The sequence below is a fragment of the Lissotriton vulgaris genome, chromosome 4_1 (assembly GCF_964263255.1).
Source record: "Lissotriton vulgaris chromosome 4_1, aLisVul1.2, whole genome shotgun sequence".
Lineage (NCBI taxonomy): Eukaryota > Metazoa > Chordata > Amphibia > Caudata > Salamandridae > Lissotriton > Lissotriton vulgaris.
Window position 1 is genome coordinate 1,247,852,304 of NC_141691.1, and position 20,041 is coordinate 1,247,872,344.

General features: G+C 46.5%; 1 protein-coding gene and 1 pseudogene across 8 annotated transcripts in view; both read right to left on the reverse strand.

Moving 5' to 3' along the window:
* Window positions 1–20,041, reverse strand: part of SOCS6 (suppressor of cytokine signaling 6) — a 144,377-nt gene that overhangs the window by 87,536 nt on the left and 36,800 nt on the right. The window lies entirely within an intron of this gene.
* LOC147723097 (secreted frizzled-related protein 5 pseudogene) lies at window positions 7,706–8,041 on the reverse strand (annotated as a pseudogene).

The following is a 20,041-nucleotide window of genomic DNA, read 5'->3' on the forward strand; positions in this document are numbered from 1 at the left end:
CCTGTTTTCCTAGCTCCTCCTGATTATCATAGGAATACCCATCTAGTACACAATAGACCCCAGAGAGATCTCCCGATTGTCGACTATACTGAAACGGCATGGTAGCAATACACAGATTTCAATAAAGGTTTCTTTCCCTACTTAGGTGCTGTCTTTAATAGTAAACTGATACGCAAGTTAACTAGAACACTCGAAGCAGTAGTGAATGAGACTACTTCTGCCCTAGGCAACTTAACAGAGGAGCAGTCTGCGATGCGGATTGTTGTTCTTCAAAATCGTCTCGTCCTTGACGTCATCCTGGCCGATAGGGGCGGAGCCTGTAGAGTCATCGGATCGAGTTGCTGTGTTTTCATTCCAGAAAACGCGCCATCAGTGTATAGAGCCATTACTCGTCTTCACAAAATTGCAAGTCAGATACACCAGAATCCAGGCACCTGGACTTGGTCCGGTTGGTTCTGGACCACGTTGTCAGCCTGGGGATGGAAGATCCTATCCTTCCTAGGTATTGCCCTTCTCATAGTATTCAGTTGTTGCCTATGTCTACAATGTGGGCCAGCGATTTGCGGCTTGTGCGCCACATCATGTATTCCTCATTCAAGTTCTCATTCAAAACGACATAAGAAGAAAGAAGAGCAAATGATACTACGAGAACAGATTGATAGATTTATGAGTATCGATATATCATGAAGGGTCCTTAGGGAACAAGGAGGGAATGAGGAAATATAATTTTTATGGTCAGAAATGTTCCCTAACGTGTACCCCACCGTCTCCATGTACGAGCTTAAAGTGCATGTAACTTCCCTCCTGTATCAGCTATGAAGACGCAAATACATTTGCGTCCAACGTTAACATGTCCTCTTTCAGATCCACCATGAATGGGTCAGATATTCCGTTCCTAAGTGTGCCTTGCCAACGTCTTTTCATGGTGCACTTTTCACGTTTTCCCTGGCTCAGGCGAGTTAGGCCCTGATTTCTGTCATCGAGTCCTTTCCTGCTTTTTGCCTCTGAATACTCCAGCTTGGATGAGCATTTGTATCGATGACCTTTGTCTTACTCCCTGCGCGGCTAACGGTGCCTGGCTCAGCCTGTTGCCTGCCAAAACGGTATTTTGCCTTCAAGTTATCTGCTCCGCTCCTCGTAAATACATTCCTGTCTAGTAGTTTAGGAAAACATCCTTCCAGCTGCAGACCAAAGGGCCCGGACTCACTGTCTCCATGCAAGTAATGCATAGCTCCTGTTACCATGGTAGGCCCATGCCCCCTCGCATCTCATGCAGACACGTAGACACATATGCACGCACTAGCAGTCAGTATAGAATAGCCTTTTGCCCGAGAGACCTTTCCTTCCAGATAATACAGTTCCTTAAACACAAGATATTAGATACGATATAGGATTAGGTTGTTCTGACACCCCAGACTTCTGTCTCCTCATGTAAGGCTAAATGTCAAGTCCCCTTCACCCTCCAATTACACGTCAATTACACGTCATACTGCTGCGCGCGCATCTCTGCCATATATTTCTGCTGACACTGCAGGATTCTCTTATGGATCCACCCACCTGTGACATCTCCTAATGACGTTTCTAGTACATGCCCTCATGCACGCCTATTGTAACGCCTCTTTCATTACGTATGTGTATTCTTATCTCTCCTCTCAGCTGTTACGCCTCCTGCATCTGTCTTTACTGTAATGCATTGACTATATATATGATAACTTGTCAATAAAGTATTGTCTATCCCTTCCTGAGCCTTCGTGGCGACGGAATACGATTTACCATGGTTCGAACCATATACCCAATTCCTTTTTTAAGGAATAAAACCCCTTTTAAAACCTCAAATACCACGGATTCTGCCTCTTATTTTTGACTGAGTTATTCTTATTGAACTTTACCGCATAAATTAAGTATAGGTAATTTATATTTACCAGTCTGGTTCCCTGGTGGAGTCGGAATTGGTCGGAAAGGGTGCCGTTTATAGCTATCCTGGCAGATGGGGCAGTGTATAGGGCCATCACCATTTTGGCAAAGAAGTCGCCGAAGTTGAATGAGTGCATGCAATGCCGGAGGAAGGACCATGAGACCTTGTCAAAGGCCTTCTCCGCGTCCAAGGTTATCGCTACAGTTGGGGCGGAAGAGGCCTTTGCTTTCTCCAGAAGGTGGCACAGCAGTCTAGTGTTGTTGTTTGACATCCGGTGTTTTAGGAAGCCAACCTGCGAGGGGCTAATTAGTTGGTGGAGGACGGAATTTAGTCTGGTCGCTAATATTTTTGCATATATTTTACAATCAAGGTTTATCAGAGAGATGGGTCCGTTTGCGATTTCTTAATTGCGATTCCTTAATTTTCACAATTAAGAAAATCGCAAACGGCAACAATGATGCATGTGGCCGAATATTCTGTTAGTCCATATTCTGGTCAAAATATTTCTCTGTGGTAATATTTAAAATTCAATATAATGGTGGGTCACCATCGCAGTCACTCATTAAACTATAAATAGCCTCCTATGTATGGTCCATCAGTGCTTTCAAATGCAAATTAATAATCAGACCGGATCTTGGGTCTTTTTGGTGGTCTGACCCATCAACACGTTTGCACCATACTTTTATACCACATCTCGGCAGGAGAGCGAGAGAGAAGATATCAGCACAAGTGCTTCAGCTCACAGTAAATGAAAGAGCAAACGTGAAGCACTGTTGGCGCCGTGCTCACTAGTGATGCACCAGGATCACACTGCTCATAGGTCACGCGCTGGTGATTAAGGGGGTTCTTGTAGCTTTTCATTTGCCTAAGACAAGTGCAGTCCTAAGGGTCACCTCAAGGATGCTCTGCTGTAAGAGGTGCAGCTCGTGAGCCAGTAAAAGAGACTGGAGGGATGGGCAAAGAAGCACTGCTACCTGGAACCGTCCATCGGAGACAGTCCACTGAAGTGACACTCTGCATGCAAGAAACAGAAGTGGCTCTGGAGGAGGTTCGAGCAGGGAGAGCAGACAGCACTGACGAGAGCAGATAGCACTGAAGGAGTCAGACTGCTGGATAGAGAGAACAGAGGAGGCCTGCGGGCAATGATCAGCCAGGGCGGCCAAGGTTCTTGACCGCTCGTGAATACCCCTTTTCGACCACTATACGATGACATTCTTGAATGATTACATCATAACATTGCAAAACAGAACAAAGTGGCTAGTCAGGTTTGTTTTTTGATGAATTTAGGACACACTCCGCCAGTTTGTGCTGTGTGAACCACACGTTTTGTATTACAAAAAAATTCATTTTCATTTTTGATTGTGTTCCATAGTCTTATCCACATGTCTTAAAAAGAATATCTTGTCAAAACAGTCGAATCAACAACAGACAATTATGTGCGCAATATATACATGTGTAGAAAAGTTCACAAAGGATACTCAAAATTCACAACACCAACATCAGACTTATTACATAATTGATACAAAACAAATTGAAACATGAAAAACATTACACAAAGAAAAACATTATGCTGAAAGAACGAGTCCTTAGACTTGTATACCAGTGGACAGGCGGAACTCAGGATACAATGAAACTGCCTGCCTGTCTCACAAGACCTGTGATAAAGTGTTTTTAGGATTGCCAGCTAGGGCCCACGGCAGTGGTATTAATTAATCCCTGGCTGCACCCTTTTTTCTTGTCACAGGCTGGGGTCAACCCGTTTCGAACCGTAGACAGTTAAAAGGTTCTCCTCAGGACTGGGACTGGGTGAGGTCTTCACTGTAAATAAATTAAGGAGTGGTGTCAAACTAATAGTGCAACAACATAAGTGCCCTCTCTGACTAGACAAGGAAAGGTGATTTGCAATTTACCTGCAAAAAGCGCGCAGGGGCTGCAAAGATGGAGATTAACTGCACGTCGTGTAAATTTTTCTGAAAAACAAGGGAGGTGGCAGCCAGGACTGTTCAGTTCAAGAGGTCCCCATGAGTACATATACACGGAAGTGGATTTGCCTAAAAAGCGGTCCCGCGTCATACCTGCACTGGGATGTAGATGCAGGGTGAAGAGGACTCGTGGGTCAAGGCATCCGGGAATTGGTCCGGAGTCGAACGGTGTAGCTGCTCACCTTCTTTCAAATACTAAATACAAAGGAGCAGTCAGAGCTGGAGTTCACGATGCCCCAAACGTTAGAAACAATAATGAATAGAAATTGTGGCAAGCGATATGATACAATATCGTGTCCTACCTGCGCTTGAATGTAACTGCGGGTAGACGGAGACGCCCGGGAGAAAGTCCGGAGGTCGCGGGGGTGAAGACTCTCCTACGCTAAACCGCTGGGGGAAAAGCGTAAAGTATTAGCGAACATTCACGGGTCAAGGATGTTGAATATCAGGGTCGGGGCTTTAAACACACTTACTCGAACGGGTGCTGGATTCAATCCATATCGCTGCCCGCATCGTCAGGCGTGTAGTCGCTCAGGCCAGCTACGATGTGTTTAGTAGGAGGATGGGCTAGAACAACTAAGGTCATAGAATTCGATGGCGGACACAGAACGGACGCAGCAGTTGCTGGTACTTGTAGTTCCGTGATGAAAAAATGGAAGAGAGCATTCATGCTCATCGTCTGGCGTGGAAATCGCCCGCTACATGATGAGTGTTTATTAGTTACAATCACTGCCCGGGGTACAGGGATGTCTCAGTAAAAGGGGATAAGGTTGTTAAAAAGCGACCGGATACTCGCCTGACACCCTCATTGTTATTGACAACTAAAGGGAAAATGTCCGCCATCGATTTCTATGACCTTAGTTGTTCTAGCCCATCCTCCTACTAAACACATCGTAGCCGGCCTGCGCGACTACATGCCAGACGATGCGGGCAGCGATATGGATTGAATCCAGCACCCGTTCGAGTAAGTGGGTTTAAAGCCCCGACCCTGATATACAACAGCCTTGACCCGTGAATGTTCGCTAATACTTTCCGCTTTTCCCCCAGCGGTTTAGCGTAGCAGAGTCTTCACCCCCGCGACCTCCGGACTTTCTCCCGGGCATCTCCATCTACACGCAGTTACATTCAAGCGCAGGTAGGACACGATATTGTATCATATCGCTTGCCACAATTTCTGTTAATGATTGTTTCTAACGTTTGGAGCATCGTGAACTCCAGCTCTGACCGCTCCTTTGTATTTAGTATTTGAAAGAAGGTGAGCAGCTACACCGTTCGACTCCGGACCAATTCCCGGATGCCTTGACCCACGAGTCCTCTTCATCCTGCATCTACATCCCAGTGCAGGTATGACGCGGGACCGCTTTTTAGGCAAATCCACTTCCGTGTATATGTACTCATGGGGACCTCTTGAACTGAACAGTCCTGACTGCCACCTCCCTTGTTTTTCAGAAAAATGTACACGACGTGCAGTTAATCTCCATCTTTGCAGCCCCTGCTCGCTTTTTGCAGGTAAATTGCAAATCACCTTTCCTTGTCTAGTCAGAGAGGGCACTTATGTTGTTGCACTATTAGTTTGACACCACTCCTTAATTTCTTTACAGTGAAGACCTCACCCAGTCCCCGTCCTGGGGAGAACCTTTCAACTGTCTACGGTTCGAAACGCGTTGACCCCCCCAGCCTGTGACAAGAAAGAAGGGTGCAGCCAGGGATTAATTAATACCACTGCCGTGGGCCCTAGCTGGCAATCCTAAAAACACTTTATCACAGGTCTTGTGAGACAGGCAGGCAGTTTCATTGTATCCTGAGTTCCGCCTGTCCACTGGTATACAAGTCTATGGACTGGTTCTTTCCGCATAATATTTTTCTTTGTGTAATGTTTTTCATGTTTCAATTTGTTTTGTATCAATTATGTAATAAGTCTGATGTTGGTGTTGTGAATTTTGAGTATCCTTTGTTAACTTTTCTACACATGTATATATTGCGCACATAATTGTCTGTTGTTGATTCGACTTTTAACGAGATATTCTTTTTAAGACATATGGATAACACTATGGAACACAATCAAAAATGAAAATAAATTTTTTGTAATACAAAACGTGTGGTTCACGCAGCACAAACTGGCTGAGTGTGTCCTAAATTCATCAAAAAACAAACCTGACTAGCCACTTTGTTCTGTTTTGCACTTGTTGAGGTCCAGGCTGGTCAGTTGTAGGACCCAATACCTTATTTTTTTCACAGTTACATCATAACATTAGCACATCTAAAAAACAGGCTTCACTTTGAAAAGTTTGCAACGTTAAAAAATTAGCTGAGCTTGGGTTATGAGATCGCAGCTCAGCGCACACCATTTAAAAGAAGCCAGTGGTTGTTTTCTTTAGTTGCTTCGCCTTGAAATGGATATAAAAAAAACAAAAAAACACAAGAGAAGCAGGCAGCACCGCCACCCTCCAGGCCCCTGCGTCGATCGCTCAGCTGCAAAGTGCATTACTAGAACCCCCAGACAGAAACGATACAGACGTGGAAAGCTCATAACTTGGGTGGCAGGCAACGGTCGCGTGACGGCGCCCTCCGATTGTCGCACTGACAATTAGTGTGATCTTGACAAAGTCGATGCCTCCCTCAGCGTGCAGGGGTTTCATCCAAATGGAATGTTTAACACCAGAACGCTGCCTCGCCACCACCAACACGTCATGCAATTTATGAGTGACGGAATGATAATCTTATTGACAACACATGGTGGTAGGGCAGCAGCTGTCACATACTTAAGTGGAAGAAAAAACACAACCAATCAGAAGAAAGCACTCCAGTATGTAGGATCACGGGTTCAAACCGCTGGAGGACACACAATGTGTCTATTATTTCCAGCGCTGGGGATCAACGACTTATTGCAACAGAAAGATGCGTGGGGCCGTGCGTGATGTCATGAATGAGGTCATCAGCACAAATATCCGAGTTGAACGAATATCATTTTTTTGTGTGACTTGTCGTTTAGGTAAAATTTTCTCAGTGCGGTTGGAGCGACAGAAGGGTGGTTAGGAGGGTGCACAGCTGTGGATGTTAGCAGCACACCTGTGTGAGGAGAGATGCCGGTATGTGGAAAAGATTCTCTATTATGAAGTAACTATGTCTACCCCGTGCATTGCACTGTCTACTCTCTGGTATCCGTAGTGATGTCATTAGTAGAGACAAAGGAGACTTTTGTAAGGAGCCTGGTGCCCAATTATGTGCTATTCGCATTGCTCCACTGGGCAGCGACGAATAGCAGACCCGGAATTAGTAGTGTCCAACATGTAGATGATAGAAAATGCTAATAAAGTAAGGAATACAACCATTCCCATGTGTGATATCACTCCTTGCTGCCCACTGCGTCATGCCCTCTGTTCTGGTTCGTGAGTAACCTTGTGTGTGGTGTCAGTTGTGATGCTATCAAAAGGCACGAAAGTGGAGTGTGCGTGCGACGTCATGTGACTCATCTGTGGCATCAACAGTGTGAATAAGCAGAATGTCTCAAAGTTTCACGCTCCTGTCCAGCCTGATTCCATTGCCAAATGAGCTGCCGCATCCCGGTCCCCTTTCAGACAGCGCGTGATGACAGGTGGTGATGTCACTTGTGATGTCATAAGCACGATTGAAGGTAAAACCTTAAACTTCCCTGCTCCTGCATTTATGTCACGTGTGATGCCATTATTTTGTGCAATACCAAAGGAATTGCTCTCTGCTTTTCAATGAATCAAAATACTTTATATGAAATATAATGAATGTTACTCGGAATTTAACTAGGATTGCTCTCGTGATTTGGGGAAGTACTTCAGAGAGAGTCTCTAACTGGGGGCGGGGTACCCTGCTTGCTGCAGAACTGCACCGTGATGCACAGGTCGTTGTCCAGGGGAAACTTGCTGCAGCTGAGCATTTCCAGCCAGGGGAAGCCATACGACTCCATGACGGGTGCGCAGCTGTCCCGCACCACCTCGCAGTGGGAACGGCAGGGGTAGGTGGGCCGCCCCAAGCAGACTGGCGCGTAGAGCGAGCACAGGAAGACCTGCGTGTCCGGGTGGCAGCGCTTGGCCAGCAGGGGTACACAGCTGCCCGCCTGCTGCTTCACCTCGGGCATGCTCTCGTGCTCCAGCAGGTTGGGCAGGCTCATCTTGTAGCCCACGTTGTGGCAGAGCTGCAGGTCGCTGGGGATGTCCAAGTACTAGCTCTGCTTCCAGTAGTAGTCTTACTCTTCAGCGGCGGCGCAGAGCAGCAGCCCCAGCAGCCGCTGCATGGCTAGCACAGGCAGGGGGCGCAGGCCGGTCCTCTCCGCAGGTACCACATAGATGCTCGTACCAAGAATTTGGGCTTCACTGATGCGAGCACCAATCTCTTTTCTTTTATGGTCTAAACCGGTTTATGCCAGAGCTTCCGTGCTTGCACATTACTCTGACAACACAAACAGATCCGCAAAGGAAAAGTTGCACTTACCGAATGACGGCTAACCAAAATTGAAACAAGTGGCGCGCGCGTCACTGGGCGCGATCTTAGCTCCTCCCACGGCCTATTGGTGTGTATTACACGCTTGGTGCACGTAATAGCCACCAATAAGCTATGGGAGGAGCTATGTGCGCGCCTCGGGCCAATTGCGTGCAGTCTTTTAGATTAAGATGCACGCAAAGGCCAATGAGGGAGCTGAAAAGGAAATGCACACGCACGAGCGTGTGAGATTCCTAGGTGACTGGTGAAACCCCGTTTTTCGATTACTAAATGCCTCGCGCTGCGCGATCTTGTAAAATTTACAGAAGCGTGACCCATATACCAATTCAGGACTGGGTAAGTAAGGTGCATTAAGAAACAATGTCCTGATAGGTAAGGATGTGTAGGCAATTAATTATGCATGCATACAGCATTACTCACAAGGAAAGAAGGAGAGTACTCATTGGTATGAAAAAAGATAGTTAATCATCTTTATATTGTGACATAAGTTCATGGTCAGAAATTATACAGTTGGAAGCAGCACTGCATAAATTGAATTGGTGACAACCATATAAGACTTGGTGCTTAAAAAAGTGTGTGGTGAGAGTGGCGACGCAAGTGAAGAAGTGAACAGCATGGACGGCGCACTGTGAACAAAGTGCAAATAATTTACAGTTACAGGGGTAGGCTGAGCCCGTACAGCATCAGGGGCTAAACATTCCCCATGAGTTCTAACCTGCTCACTCTCTGCCAGGGTGTTCTTAGCTTGTAGTTTCATCAGAGATTTGAGAGAAAAAAAAGTTGTCCAAAGTTGACTGCTCAAATCGATCTAGTCTCTTTGCTATATCCTTAGCCCTTTGCAGCACAGGGAGGATCAGAGACCTTACCAACTTCTCGATCTGCTCTATAGGGGGAAAGGGCGAGGGAAAGCCAGTAGCAGGAATGCTCGCTGCTGGACCCTCCGGTTGACGGCTAAATTGGGCTGATCAGGGGTCACGCTGTTTTCTACAGGTAGAATCCGTGGATGTACCCTCCCCGACGACACAAATTCCTCTCCACCACTGGTGTATTTTATTTTCAACTTTTTTGAGGGTTTGGCCTGCCCACCCCTTACTCTATTGGTAAGTCTTTTCCTTTTAAGGGCGAGATATCTAGGACCCCCCCCCACCATCTTCCCTTTTGAGTGGATGGAACTGGCGGTATTAGAGTTATGGTAGTGGGTAATAACAGCTGTGGGGACCACAATCGGCACAGAAGGGGGAGGAGGCTCTGGAGGCTCGGAAGGAACAGAAGACTCTAGCCTAGAGACAACTACCCCATTCAGCCTATCCAAACTAGCCCTAATGGCACCTATACTATTGCGATCAGGGGCCGGGGGCACTCCAACTACATGCACAATGTTGTTTGCTGGTGATGTTGCTTGTGCTACGGCCCCTAAAGAGGAACGCTTATGAAAGCGAGGTTCAAGTGACAGTCTGCGTTCCGTAGAAGCAATTTCCTTCTCTAGCACAGAGAAAGCTCGGATTATAAAATTGTCCAGGGTCCCATTTACACTCCACCCCCCTCGCCTTCGTACCCTTTCCAGATCTTGTTGTCATTGGCATGGGCAGCGAGAGACTCTGAGTAAAACAATCGCCCCCCCAACAAAGACAATGGGCTAAAATAAAGATGAACAATACTTGCAAGCCAAAAAGGAAGTTCTAGAAGTCAAAATGTTAGGGGGGTGGCCCAGCCCGGCCTCCTTCAGCCTGTGACAGCCTTGGGCGGTCCCGCCCTTGTCTCAGGCTTCTCCCGGGACGCCCCCACGCAGGGGAAGCCTGTGTCCAATATACAGAGCGTTCGAGGACCAGTGGGCGGGGCTCACAGGGAACGCAGGACCAGGTGTGGTTGATCAGGCAGGGACTCTTGGGAGATTGAGTCCCTGCTCACCGGCCTTCGAGAGTCTCACAGGCGTTGATGTTGCTGGCACCACGATCCACTCGGTGCCTCCAGCCCAGGTAAGACTCTGTTTCCGCTGGGTGAAGGACACAGCCGCACCCGCGAAGCGGGTGCGGCAAGTTGTAGCGCGGGTGCGCTAATCCACTCCTCACGGGCTAGGGCTCCTCTAAACAAAGCAGTTTCGCAAAGTTTCCTACAAATACATAAAAGCCATTCAAGGAAGAAAACTTGCTTTTGCAAATATCTTGTCTCTGTGCTGAAGTTCGCTATGTTTGCCTGTGTGAAGACTGCACCAAGAAGGCCATACAGAGCAGGGATCACCGCGCCCTCTGCATTTTTGATCTTGAAACCAATCAGTGTGACTTTTGGGTGCTTATTTTTCTGGCGAGTGGGTGCAAGCAGAACTGGGGGAGGATGTCGGCGGTGCGCAGAGTAAGCAGGTACGCGGGAGGTGGCAGGGTAGATGAGGTAAGAAACAAGGCAGGAGCAAGAAGGGGGTGTAAGTAAAATGGGTATAAAATAATAACCCTGAAAGCGGCAAATAGTGGGAGGACAATGAGCGGGGATAAATATGAAGAGGAACTCAAGTCGGCACTTACTGACCAAAGAGAAGCAGAGAAATGTTTCGCAAGCGTCAGCACAGTCTTAGGTGAGCCCTAAAGTATAGGGCAGGGAGCTATCTGCCCTAAAGTATAGGGCAGGGAGCTATTTGTCAAAGATTACAAGTTGCTCAACAAACATACCGAACGGCATAAAACAACCAATGGTGCCCCCAAATTGTTTTGAGTCCCATAGATGAAGATAGAGTGTTTAAAGAGGAGATTATAATAGTGTTCTGGCTGAGTGGACAAAAATAGAGTGCCAGAAGCACTCTGGTACGTTAAAAAAAAAAAACCACACACAATTTTGCCAATTTTTGATGCTGTAGTTTTTGAATAGTCTAAAGGGGCTCTATTTAGAGATTAAAGATGGCTGAGGAGAAGATGGAACCCTAGGGCACTCTGCAGGTGATTGGGATCTTCTAAGACACTGCTGCTCGCAAACATTTCCCAGGGGCCACAACATACTGTCTGTGGCTTCCCAGGGACTGCACCGATGCTAGCAGGGCAAGGGTCAGGATAGTGAAAGGTGGGCATAAGGGCACACAAACCAGATGCATGCTGAAGATAAGTTATCTATTAAACATTCTTTCCCCAGTGCTGCTGTTCAGCAGGGGGCCACAATTTTAAGGACCGAATGCGGCCCTCGGGCCGTACTTTGAGTATCCCTGTTCTAAGACCTGGTTGAAGTACCCATTATAAACGCGTCCTCCCATCCAGGTAAGATTGGCTATTTTGGAACACTACTCAAAGCAGCCTTTCACCCTTCCATGCCCAGTCAAGAGATGGATATATGGAACTAGTTCTTCTGTTATGTCTATTGTTTAAATGACTCGTCTTGGAGAAGAAAGCAAATTATAGTGACAACCTGAATATTATTAGGTCAAGGCCAAAAATCATATTCTTCAAAAGAATAATCTAGTCAAGCGAGGGACTGTCCTGACTGACATTCATAATGCCAGCCAATTTAATAATCCAAAGACTACTTGGGATCCGTTCTCCAGACAATCCGTCATTATGTGAGTAGTAATTTATCTATGTCTGTTTATGGTATTGTAACATGTAATTCACATGCTTAAAAAAATAAAAAGTACAGGAGGGGTAGGCTAGTCTTATGTCCCAAATCGATTAAATGGAATACGGTACACACCTCATGGACAATCTTAAACATTATTTATATTCACACATACATCTGCAACCCACTCCCTCATACACATGCACTCCTGCCCCAAGTGCTTTAAGTCTGTACTGCTAACTAAGCCTATGTTGATATGTGAAGTGGGAGTCCCACCAGTGTGATCCGCATACACTCCTCCCCTGTTGGTAGTTAGGTTATGGAGCAACTGCAGCTAATGTCATTCAAATACTCCATGGTTCTCACCATGTTTGTAATCTCCATTTGGGGACACCTGTCAGGATGTTGTGCAGAGATTCTTTCTGGGCTCAAACTTCTCCCTGCCGGACAGTCAAGTTGAATAGGAGGATCTTCCCTGTTTCTGCTAAGATTAAGGAATTACCCTTACCGGCATTTCCTCCACCATTTTTATAGCTGGTCCCAGCCATGTAATGGGTGATGGGAAAGCAGGTCGTAATATGCTCTGCATTGATATCACCAGAGTATACAGCCCCTTTCCTTACCACCACCATCGCTGTGGGATAGTGGATCCTGGTAGAGGCGGTGGTCTTGTGGCGGCCTCACCGCCACCATCGTAATTCAGCGGGTGGACTGCCGGGGTAGTGTTGGCTAGACCACCACAGTACCTATGGGGGTCCCAGGGCTGCTTTACTTTTAATACGGCCCTAACGATTTTCACTTGATGCTAACCACTTTCGGCAGTGGGGCTGGTTGGTGGGGGGGCAGGGCCTGGGTGGGACAAGGGTCAACCATGGTGCATGAATCTCGCAGCTGGCATTTTCGAAGGCACAATTTTCTGCAGCTTCTCCTGTAAGAAAACCTATTGCTGGTCTTCTAGACTCCTGATCTGTGGGATAATTCCAATGTAGTGAACCCTGATGGGATAGCGACGTCTTTGAAGGTAGCATTACTGACTTGTAGCACAGGGGGTTGCAGTAGGAGAAGATAAGGAACACAAATGTGTCTGACAAATTCTCCATGTTGAATTTAAGTACTGCAAGAGAATCTGGAAAACAGGGTTGTTACCAGGGCTTCATTTGCAATGAAGGGGAAATATGAGGACCGACCATGAAAACTGTTACATTTTTAGGGGCCTTTTAAAATGGCTTCCTCAGTCTGTTTGCCCTTCTAAACCTCAAGGAAATCAAATGCAAAGATGTGGGTGCCTGTTGTGCAGTAAGAATTCCTCTTCCTGACTATCCAAGTAGTACTGAAAGGCACCCCCCCCCTTATAGACGCTTATGGTTAGCTCTTCTGTCGGAGAAACGTAGCGCCATCACCACCCCCTTTTGTACCGCTTTTGGCCGCCATAAGTGTGGCAGGGTATGCTCAGACGTGAGTCCCTTGCTCACTTCGCCACTGGATTCAAGCAAGCCGGGCTGAAGACGCCTGGAATACCAGAAACCGGTCCTCTGAAGCTTGTTTCCGGTCCAGGGAAGACATGGCTTGGCAGTTTGGGCTGGACTGTTCCCATGAGGCACAGGGTCAGACTGATTTGCATATAGCCATGTCTGAACTGGGGTGGCAGAGTGGGCTAAAGTACGGTGATTAATTAAACCCAGATCTTTTGACTGGGTGTGAGTGTTTGATTGATTCAGATGCTCCGTCCATCACCGCCCCCTTTTGTACCGTCAGTGGTCTTGAGGACATGTAATCTGGCTGCGCTCCTTAACCCCTTCGCTGCTGATGACGAGTCAGCTCGTCATCAGCCACGGTGGTCGTGTGCGGATGACGAGCTGAGCTCGCCATCTAACGCGGCTTTTTGAAAAAAGCCGCACAGCGCAAAAATATGCGCCGCAGCAATGTGGTTAAGGAGACAACTGACAGTTAATGAGTCACTAGTAACATCATTTAGATGTTATCGGTTTTTAGAGGTTGAACACTGGTGCAACTTTCACATATTGTTCTAAGGGTTAAAGTGACTGAGGCTTTTACTGTAATTTCTCTTTATTTCATTCCATCAGCTTTTCCATACCTCCTTATCTTGCAAATAACCTAAAATCGCCACTCTTCTCCTTGGTTGTCTCCCAGACTCAAGTAGGTCACCCTTTATTAAAAGTTGTCTCCGATTTCTTTCTCTATTCCATAACCACTCCTTCCTCTAAGTCTCTAGACATGCAGACTTGTGAGATGTCTTAAATGAGGCAGGAGCACATCTACAGACCACGTAGTAAATAGAATTGACAAACTACAGTGGAAGGTCAACACCCACACATGTATGCACCCATGCCCTCTCAAAATTACAGAGATTTGCTAGATCGGTCTCTAATCTCCAGCTGAGATGGGGAATGTTTCGAAAACAAACAGGTTTTTATTCCTAGTTCTCCCGCAACAGGTCCCTGGTTCTTTTTGCTAGTAGATTGGCCTGCAGACTTATTTCCTCATGTTTTTATCCTGTGTTACCTGGTACACCACAGTGTATTTTTTTAATACACGTTTGAGGTACAAGATCTTAAAAGCTGACCATCCCGGATAAAAATACAGTGTTTGTGACCAGATAACAGCCTACATGATGTTTTAAAGGAGATCAAGCCAGAATAAAATTTGATGGACAAACATTACTGAAGTGGAAGTTTCGGGACTTCCCAAAAAAGAAACAGACGGTAACCATACTTCTGCTCTCAGGCTCCAGATAGATAGAGTGTTCTGAATGTTTTAGTTATGATATCAGAATACTGTGGACCCAGTGGAGCAATAATTCTATACATAATATTTCTGTCATCAACACTCTGAAATATAACCATTATTTTCAGGACAGACTATCCTGCCGGGAGAATGACTCTTACAGCAAGTGTTGACTACTTCTGTAACTGGCCTACTGAAAGCAACCCCGAGTTGTTCATATTTATTTTTATTTATTTATTTTACAAATTTATAGAGCGCTCTAATACCCGGAGGTGTCCTGGCGCTGACGGATAGACTGGTGTGGGGGAGTGAGCTTACTGGGTGAAGAGCCATGTTTTTAGACCTCTTCTAAAGGCCATCAGATTCTGGGTCTGTCTGAGCGCAAGAGGGAGTTTATTCCATGTCTCGGCCGCCCCAAGAGAGAAGCTCCTACCTCCCCAGCGGACTTTTTTAATTCTGGGGATCGCCACCAGGGCCAGTTGTCCTGATCTCAGTGTTCTTGTTGGTTTATGCCAGCGGAATAGAGACTTCAAGTGCCCGGGACCTGAGTCATGGAGGGCCTTGAAGACCATGCATACTGCCTTGAACATGATTCCTACTAAAACCTACTGCTCTCCCAGAGGTGGCATTTCTCTCTTACAGTTGCTACATAAGCCTGCCACCCTCCAACTGCAACATACACGTTTCAAATACTGGGGGCAATCACTGGCACAGTATACATTTCACAGACACAGAGTCCTGCAGTTTGTACCTTGATGCGTCAAGATCCTGAGGAAACTAACCATATCCATAAGAGAAGTAATGGTACTTCCCTGGCATTAATATCATCCACTGGCATGTTATTTTAGGTTGTGTGCAATTTAGTACATGAACTGCCCATGTATCAGTTCTGTTTAGCAAGCAAAGGCAGGGTAATTCGCCTCTGCCTCTATTTAACACCTCATGGACTTTAAGTTTGTGTTCTTCAAGAGCTCTGGCACGGTTTTATAAGCCTGTGTAACATAAATTGAGTCTTGGGCTCGACGAAGAAATTACTGACCAGGCAACCAGTATCACAGTGGGCTCATGATGGGACTTCCTTGGAATCTGCTACAGACTCTTTCTTTGAGATGCTAAGATAGTCATCTCTGGTGCATCGAAGATTCAGGCATAGTGATTTAAACACGTGATCCAAAGGGCACTGCATTTCTCAATAATGCTTCTAGGACTTCCTGTGTAATGTTGGTAAGACTTCTACAGCATAGGCCTAAGTGTGTTCCACCACCCCAAACAGGCTGCAAGGGGGGAGGGGGGGGGGGGGGGGTCAGTGTTGCCATTATGTATCACAATGTCACAGAGTTTGATTCATCCAAATGAAAACTTTACACACTTTCTGAGATGATGCTTGATCTTAGGGGGTTGAAATCTACAGCCTTATCCCATATGTAACAAGCATTTACAATGCAATGGTTTCGCCTTTGGAAAAGTTAGAGTTATTGGCATTGCTCATGACATTTCTTTTTTTTTTACTTATAAATAAATGGCATTGTTATTTATATTGCCAACAGCTCTCACGGCCCACACAGCTCTCTCAGCCCACACAGCCCACAGCCGACACAGCCCACACAGCTCTCAGCCCAACACAGCCCACACAGCTCTCAGCCCAACACAGCCCACACAGCTCTCAGCCCAACACAGCCCACACAGCTCTCCCTTTAAAAAAATTGATGCTCTGCATACATGTTAAACAATCGTCTTACTCCACCACCATTAAGAACAGGTAGCCCTTTCTCACCGTATCATATATCCATTACTGGATTTTTTTGATAAAGGTCGCATGATCATATCTATGGTCAGATATACTTTTATGTAAAGATATATAAAGAGAAAAGAGTTGTAATGTCGGTGCCCAAGCAACTGATAGCCTGCAGTCTGAATCAAGGGCCTTTGAAATTAAAACACTTATGAAAGTAAGTCCAATATTGCTCTGAGCAAAGTCAAAACTCACTTTGTGTATTTTGTAAAGAATGAGTAACAATGGGTCTTGCAGACAACTGAGCATTTGTGTGGCATGTCTAGAGTTGTTATTGCAAATAAGTGTTGCAAGTAGCAATTGATGTGCTTGCTCCTCTCTGGGTGATACCTAAGACAAGTCCCCGGTCAGTAAGCACCAACAGTAACTGACACACAATTGCAAAGGCATCCCTTGTTCAGCCACCCAAACTTGTGAAAATGATTGAATGGCCCACAGGATAGTGTAATCAACAGTAGAAGATGGGTTTTCCATCAGTAGCAAGCTTTGAAAAATCATAAAAACCTTACCAGACCTGCAGGTCTGATTACATGAATAATCTATTCAACCTAACTGTAATGCTCTTGGTCCATAAACTGGTCTCAAATTGTGTGATCTTGGGCAAATATCTTATTTTTACTGAGCCGCCTTGTTCTTCATAGCACATGAGAACACCTTCAAATATGTGCTTTCAATTCAATTCAATTCAAAAAAATCTTTATTTCGGTAAAAGTTTACCATAAAAGACAATTATATAAAAACAATGTGCTTTCAGAATTTCTCTTATTAGAGGCACTCTTTTTTCTTTGATTTAATAGACTACAATTATGTTCCATGTAAAATTTGTACCTAGCCCACCTACAGGGTACACATGACCCCCGACTCGCCTCTTACTTCACTAATTGAAATGTCATCAGGTCGGTGGCAGGAATGATTTTTCAATTTCTGTTTAAAAACTTCTCACTTTAAATAAATATATTACTAAAACACACAGTTTCCCACTGACATGCAGTCTTACAACGTGCTTTCCGAATAGCAGCGCTTCTGCTCCACATACCAGTCATGTGCGCAACTCACACATAGAGTCTTCATCTAGGCGACCAAGGCGGTTAGTGTTTGGGAGCGCACAGGCAGTTGGACTGTCCAAACTGGTTGGAGACAACTATTCAAACATGTTGTAATGGTCCTAGCGGGGCACCATCCGCTTGGCCATGCAGCTCTAGATTTGATGGAATGTTTGTGTGTTAAACAGCCGAGGTTGCAACCTCTATACAGTAAAATTCGAAACATCAAAAGCGAGCATACAAATACATTGCGACCAGCATTTAACAACAATGAGCTGGTAGTATCGAAGAGTTTTTCGCTTTTCTTGACAATGCGAATTTTTGAAGCGTGGTTGTAAAGTTTAAAAGTACAAACACGTGTATGTAAACGTGAATGTTTATCTTATTTTTAAACATTCCGAGATCCCACTTCTCCTGGTCCAACCCCGCTCTTTCGACCTCAATAAATGTGTATTAACTAAATCTGCGCTAATGCCCTGGGCTGCCCGTATTTCAGCTCTCCCAGTCCGCTGTAATTCCCTGTCTGATAGCCTGAAAGGCCCGCGCCGATTCCAATACACAAACCGCCCAGGGGCTATTACGGGTCCCCGGACTTTTTCCTGTTTGCATGACAAAGACGGAACGGCACATCCTGCAATTGGGATAGATAATCGCCCCCGTGTCAAATGCTCGCAATCCACATCCTTTCTCTCTCTTCGGAGGGCTCGCTGTCTGTTTGCTCATTCATTTTACTTTACTGGCTCGGGCCTCCAAATCCGTGTTCTCAGTGGGGAAAGAGAAGCCGAATTTCTGTTTGAAAGGACACCATGCGGGGTCTTAAAATAAGTCATGTGTATCCCCCATGCCCCCCTCCTCCGACAGACAGAAACGTAGATTTTAGCCTTTGAAACATACAGGGGAGGCAAACAAGGCAGGTAAACAAAGCAGGGAAGTGAGCCTTCGGCGTCCACCGCCGTCTGGAGGGTCAAAAGGAGGGCTGGTGTGTGTGTGTCTGGGGCACGACACCGGAGCCTGTGAGGAGCACATGTGCACCTCTGTGAAGGAGACACAAAAGGCAATCAGCATACGAAAGAGCGTCTCACGGAGGCCCGTCTGTGCTGATCCAGTAACAGGGACATTGCTATATTGTTCTGAAGGGAAATCTGGATGGACATTTCCGTGCCCACTCGCCCTGTGTAGCTGTAGCCATAATATAAGAATTTCAACAAGTTAGATTTTATATTTACAGCAGTATCTGCTAATTAACCCACAGATTCTAATGAAGGCCTCTGCAGATATAAAAAACAATATCTATACTAATACTTCACGTACCTTCCCTCATCCCCCGGGTCTGCAGGCTCAGGCTCCCGCCCGCCCTCGGCAAGGCGCACCGCAAGACTCGCAAAAGCATCGCAGCCGCCATGCTACTGCTGCTGACATTGACCCGTCTGACAACCGTGCTTCCGCTTCCGGGTAAGTGAGCCGGGAGAGTCACGACACAAACGCTGGGCAAGTCGGGCTTCCCTCCTCCGCTCTGGGGGGGGGGGGGGGCGGACGGGAGAGGACGAGGGGGGCGGGAAAGGTCACGGACGTCGGGAGGGGGGCGGGAGAGGACGAGGGAGGCGGGAGAGGGGCAGCTAGTGAGCCGGGAGAGTCACGACACAAACGATGGACTGCTGGGCAAGTCGGGCTTCCCTCCTCCGCTCTGGGGGGGGGGGGGGGGGGGGCGGACGGGAGAGGACGAGGGGGGCGGGAAAGGTCACGGACGTCGGGAGGGGGGCGGGAGAGGACGAGGGAGGCGGGAGATTATTATAAGGAGACCCGAGCAGCAAGGGAGGTGCCAGCAATGCCGGAACAGACACGGGGGCGTTCCCGGCGTCGCGTGACGTCGGCAAAAGCCAAAGAATGTCGGGAACGCCCCCGTGTCTGGTCCGGCATTGACGGACAGGCCCCTCGTCCAATGGCAAGGCTCCGTTTACGGAGCCAGCCAATCAAGGACGAGGGCCGAACAAAAGCCACACTACAGTTCTCAACAGGATTTCGCCTGCGCGGAAAAGCTGCGCAGAGCGCAGCTTCCGCTAGGCGAAACCTAAAAAGGAATTTTCTCCTACCCTTCACTGGACTGCTCGAAAAGTCATGCTTTCCTGACCAGGCCACTCTAATCTAGACAATCACAGATCACATTCATATCCGATCCCAATTACTGCTTGGATTGTAAATGTTTTGCAGAGCTTGTTTCTTGCTGATATGTGACTGCCATTTATATTCTTTGCAAATACTTTATGAAAAAATGTTATCATGTAAATATCACAATACTGATTCACAAGTACTAAGTACACAGTGTTATTTTCTGATACATATATGCAACATCTTAGTTGAAACTGTTCTCCCAAATTGTAGCTTCAATGCATCAAGCACTTGAATGACTAAAAGCACGGTTTAAAATCTAATTTACACTTTTGTCTGTCCATCGTTATAATTTAGTGAAGAGGTAAGGCAAGTAGATTTCTGTACAATTTTGTCCCTTACACATGTAGATCTTTAAAACAATTTCGCACCCCTGCAAAGGCATGAAAGCAGA